We start from the raw sequence: 6223 nt of genomic DNA on the forward strand, positions 1-6223 counted from the left end.
CTTAAATCCTACTGAATCGCTCTTAATCTTCTTCCCTTTATGCGATTTCAAAGTACCGTTATTGAAATCAGCCTCCTCCATTTTGAAAATGATGACAGGGGAAGTGTCACTCATGATGTCACGAGTTGGACCAGGCGGTAATACTAAGCATGCGCTAATTATTTTGGGAAGCGAGTTTGTCCCAGCAGTAATTCAAGGCAGGCGCATACTATATGCCCTGTGGTGATTCAAGGAAATACGGTACATCCATCCATCCATTTTCTACCACTTGTCCCTTTTGGGGTCACGGGGAGCGCTGGAGCCTATCTCAGCTGCATTCGGGCGGAAGGTGGTGAACACCCTGGACAAGTTGCCACCTCATCACAGGGACACTCACATTCACACACTAGGGCCAATTTAGTGTTGCCAATCAACCTATCCCCGGGTGCATGTCTTTGGAAGTGGGAGGAAGCCGGAGGGAACTCATGCAGTCACGGGGAGAACATGCAAACTCCACACAGAAAGATCCCGAGCCCGGGATTGAACCCAGGACTACTCAGGACCTTTGTATTGTGAGGCAGATGCACTAACCCCTCTTCCACCGTGCTGCCCACCGATTTATATATATATAGTCGTGGAAATAACACATTATTATGCCTAATTTTGTTGTGATGCCCTGTTGGATGCATTCAACCAGTGGTTCTCAAATGGGGGTACGCGTACCCCTGGGGGTACTTGAAGGTATGCCAAGGGGTACGTGAGATTTTTTAAAAATAGTCTAAAAAATAGTAACAATTCAAAAATCCTTTATAAATATATTTATTGAATAATGCTTCAAGAAAATATGAATGTAAGTTCATAAACTGTGAAAAGAAATGCAACAATGCAATATTCAGTGTTTACAGCTAGTTTTTTGTGGAGATGTTCCATAATTATTGATGTTAAAGATTACTTTTTTTGTGAAGAAATGTTTATAATTAAGTTCATGAATCCAGATGGATCTCTATTACAATCCCCAAAGAGGGCACTTTAAGTTGATGATTACTTCTATGTGTAGAAATCTTTATTTATAATTAAATCACTTGTTTATTTTTCAACAAGTTTTTAGTTCTTTATATATCTATCCATCCATCCATCCATCATCTTCCGCTTATCCGAGGTCGGGTCGCGGGGGCAGCAGCCTAAGCAGGGAAGCCCAGACTTCCCTATCTCCAGCCACTTCGTCTAGCTCTTCCCGGGGGATCCCGAGGCGTTCCCAGGCCAGCCGGGAGACATAGTCTTTCCAACGTGTCCTGGGTCTTCCCCGTGGTCTCCTACCAGCTGGACGTGCCCTAAACACATCCCTAGGGAGGCGTTCGGGTGGCATCCTGACCAGATGCCCGAACCACCTCATCTGGCTCCTCTCGATGTGGAGGAGCAGCGGCTTTACGTTGAGCTCCTCCCGGATGGCAGAGCTTCTCACCCTATATCTAAGGGAGAGCCCCGCCACCCGGCGGAGGAAACTCATTTCGGCCGCTTGTACCCGTGATCTTATCCTTTCGGTCATGACCCAAAGCTCATGACCATAGGTGAGGATGGGAACGTAGATCGACCGGTAAATTGAGAGCTTTGCCTTCCGGCTCAGCTTTATATATCTTTTTTTCAAAATAGTTCAAGAAAGACCACTAAAAATGAGCAATATTTTGCAGTTATACAATTTAATAAATCAGAAACTGATGACATAGTGCTGTATTTTACTTCTTTATCTCTTTTTTTCAACCAAAAATGCTTTGCTCTGATTAGGGGGTACTAGAATTTAAAAAAATGTTTTACATCACTGAAAAAAGGCTAAGAACCACTGCATTAAACAATGTAAAAAGATTCTCCAAAAATAAATTAACTCAAGTCATGGAATAAAATGCCAACATGGCACTGCCATATTTATTATTGAAGTCACAAAGTGCATTATTTTTTTTAACATGCCTCAAAACATCCATCCATCCATCCATTTTTTACTGCTTGACCCTTTGGAGGTTGAGAGGGGCGCTGGAGCTAATCCCAGCTTTAATTCGGGCAGTAGGCGGTGTACACCCTAGATAAGTCGCCACTAGAGATGTCTGATAATGGCTTTTTTTGCAGATGTCCGATATTCCGATATTGTCAAACTCTTAATTACCGATTCCAATATGAAACGACACTGATATATACAGTCATGGAATTAATACATAATTATGCCTAATTTTGTTGTGATGCACCGCTGGATGCATTAAACAATGTAACAAGGTTTTCCAAAAATAAATCAACTCAAGTTATGGAAAAAAATGCCAACATGGCACTGCCATATTTAAATAAATAAATAAATGGGTTTTACTTGTATAGTGCTTTTCTACCTTCAAGGTACTCAAAGCGCTTTGACACTACTTCCACATTCACCCATTCACACACACATTCACACACTGATGGAGGGAGCTGCCATGCAAGGCGCCAACCAGCACCCATCAGGAGCAAGGGTGAAGTGTCTTGCTCAGGACACAACGGACGTGACGAGGTTGGTTCTAGGTGGGATTTGAACTAGTGACCCTCGGGTTGCGCACGGCCACTCTCCCACTGCCCCACCCCATTGAAGTCACAAAATGCATTATTTTTCTTTAGCATGCTTCAAAATAGCAGCTTGGAATTTGAGACATGCTCTCCCAGAGAGTGCATGAGGAGGTGGAGGTGGGCGAGGTTGAGGTGGGGGTGTAAGGGTAGCATGGGTGTATAATGCAGTGTCCCGGAAGAGTTATTGCTGCAAGGGGTTCTGGGTATTTGTTCTGTTGTGTTTATGTTGTGTTACGGTGCGGATGTTCTCCCGAAATGTGTTTGTCATTCTTGTTTGGTGTGGGTTCACAGTGTGGCACATATTTATAAGTGTTAAAGTTGTTTATACGGCCACCCTCAGTGTGACCTGTATGGCTGTTGACCAAGTATGGTTTGCATTCATTTGTGTGTCTGAAAAGCCGTAGATAATATGGACTAGGCCTGCACACCAAGGCATGCCTTTAAGGTTTATTGATGATCTGTACTTCTCCCTATGTCCGTGTACACAGCGGCGTTTTAAAAAGTTATACATTTTACTTATTTTAAAACCAATACTGATAATTTCCGATATTACATTTTGATCCATTTATCGGCTGATATTATCGGACATCTCTACAATTATTGTTAAATTATCTCATTGTCATCCTATTGGATTGAGTTTTTTCTTGCCTTGATGTGGGATCTGAGCCGAGGATGTCGTTATGGCTTGTGCAGACCTTTGAGACACTCGTGAATTTAGGGCTATACAAGTAAAATTTGATTGATTACAGTGTAATAATCATTGTTACCTGTGGTAATGCCGCTATTTGTATAATCCTTAAACATAGAAACAGTAAAACTCAGTGTATTAATCACTGAATGGAGAACTGGGGGTGGGATTAAATAAATTATCTTCTTCCAACTCCCTTTCAGGCAAAACTGGACCATCATGTTCACATACTGTACATTACCATTTGCATTATAATAATTTATTTTATTACGTGTTAACTTGTACATTTATTTTGTCATTGCCTGAAATAAATGAATAAACACAAAATGAATGAAAAATGAATTGAACAATAATTACAAACAAAAACGTTTTTTCAGTTTTTTTCAATGTTGTGTCTTTGACACATTTCAGAAAAACAGATTACTTATAAACATTAAAGAAACGATGTATACAAGAACAAATATTTGATTGCCTTTGGAATTTTGCCTTTAAATTTGTACATTATGATTGTCAGGAAAAAAAACTAGTTGGTATATAAAACCACATCCAACTATTTTCTACCACTTGTCCGTCTCGAAACAAAAAAATCAATAATATACACTATATTGCCAAAAGTATTTGGCCACCTGCCTTCTCACATATGAACTTGAAGTGCCATCCCATTCCTAATTCATAGGGTTCAATATGATGTGGGTTCACCTTTTGCAGCTATTACAGCTTCAACTCTTCTGGGAAGGCTGTCCACAAGGTTGCAGACTGTGTTTAAAGGAATTTTCAACTATTCTCCAAAAAGCACATTGGTGTGGTCACACACTGATGTTGGTCGAGAAGGCTTGGCTCTCAGTCTCCGTTCCAATTCATCCCAAAGGTGTTTTATCGGGTTCAGGTCAGGACTCTGTGCAAGCCGGTCAAGTTTATCCACACCAGACTCTGTCATCCAAGTCTTCATGGACTTTGCTTTGTGCACTGGTGTACAGTCATGTTGGAAGAGGAAGAGGCCCGCTCCAAACTGTTCCCACAAGGTTGGGAGCATGGAATTGTCCAAAATGTTTTGGTGTCCTGGAGAATTCAAAGTTTATTTCACTGGAACTAAGGGGCCAAGCCCATCCTGAAAAACAACCCCCCACCATAATGCAGGCACAATGCAGTCCGAAATGTAGTGTTTTCCTGGTAACCTCTATACCCTGACTCGTCCATCACATTGCCAGATGGAGAAACGTGATTCATAACTCCCGAGAACATGTCTCCACTGCTTTAAGAGCTCAGTGGCGACGTGCTTTTCACCACCGCATCCGACGCTTTGCATTTGACTTGGTGATGTATAGCTTAGATGCAGCTGCTCTACCATGGAAACCCATTCCATGAAGCTCTCTGTGTACTGTACGTGGGCTAATTGGAAGTTCACATGAAGTTTGGAGCTCTGTAGCAACTGACTATTCAGAAAGTTGGCGACCTCTTTGCACAATGCGCTTCAGCGTTCGCTGACCCCTTTTTGTCAGTTTACATGGCCTACCATTTCGTGGCCGAGTTTGTGTTGTTTTCAAACTCTTCCATTTCTTATAATAAAGCCAACAGTTAAATTTGGCATATTTAGGAGCGAGGAATTTTCACGACTGCATTTGTTGCACAGGTGGCATCCTATGACAGTTCCACCCTGGAAATCACTGAGCTCCTGAGAGCGACCCATTCTTTCACAAATGTTTGTAGAAACAGTCTCCTTGCCTAAGTGCTTGATTCTGTACACTTGTGACCAGGCCAAGTGATTAAAACACCTGATTTTGATCATTTGGATGGGTGGCCAAATACTTTTGGCAATATAGTGTATAAATACAACAACGTAAGGCAATGCAACAAAAACTTTGTGGATACAGGATTCAAAACATTATAAATAAATTTAATTTAATCCTATTTGAATAATAGCATATTGAGACTGATTTGGTGGATTTGAAGATTCCTTTTTTATTCATAAATGAAATTGTAAATGGGTATTTGGTGGGTAGATTTTGAAATGTATTGTACTGTATTTTGTATATTATATGATGATGTACATTTTAACTGTGGATCCCTGTCCATAAGCTATGTGCTTCCAGAGATTACCTTTTTGCAGAACACACTCTGATATTAACAAAAGAAACAATAATGAAATATAAAACTCTGTAAATAAATAAAAATGAATTAAAATATAAAAAAGAACATGAACAAAATCCATAAAATAAAAAAATACATCAAACAGGGTTTCAAAAAATTATATCAAACCTATTTAATAAATACTTTTACCATATAAATAATACGCCAGTATTATACTTTTTGTGCGAGTTGTGCGATTCAGAATCGATTCTCATTTTTAAAAAATAGATTTTTTTTTTTACCATCAATCCAACAAAACAATACACAGCAATACTATAACAATGCAATCCAATTCCAAAACAGAACCTGCCCCAGCAACACTCAGAACTGCAATAAACAGAGCAATTGAGAGGAGACACAAACACGACACAGAACAAACCAAAAGTAGTGAAACAAAAATGAATATTATCAACAACAGTATCAATATTAGTTATAATTTCAGCATAGCAGTGATTCAAAATCCCTCATTTACATTATCATTAGACATTTATAAAACTTTAAAAAAAAAGAACAATAGTGTCACAGTGGCTTACACTTGCATCGCATCTCATAAGCTTGACAACACACTGTGTCCAATATTTTCACAAAGATAAAATAAGTCATATTTTTGGTTTGTTTAAGAGATAAAACTAATTTACATTATTGCAATCAGTTGATAAAACATTGTCCTTTACAATTATAAAAGCTTTTTAAAAAAAATCTACTACTCTGCTAGCATGTCAACAGACTGGGGTAGATTCTGCTAAAATCTTATAAATTGAATGAATACAGAATCGTTTTGAAATCGTAAATATATCTTTTTTGAATCGAGAATCGCGATGAATCGAAAAAATTGATTTATAATCGAAT

The sequence above is a fragment of the Nerophis ophidion genome, linkage group LG16 (genome assembly GCF_033978795.1).
Source record: "Nerophis ophidion isolate RoL-2023_Sa linkage group LG16, RoL_Noph_v1.0, whole genome shotgun sequence".
Taxonomy (NCBI): Eukaryota; Metazoa; Chordata; class Actinopteri; order Syngnathiformes; family Syngnathidae; genus Nerophis; species Nerophis ophidion.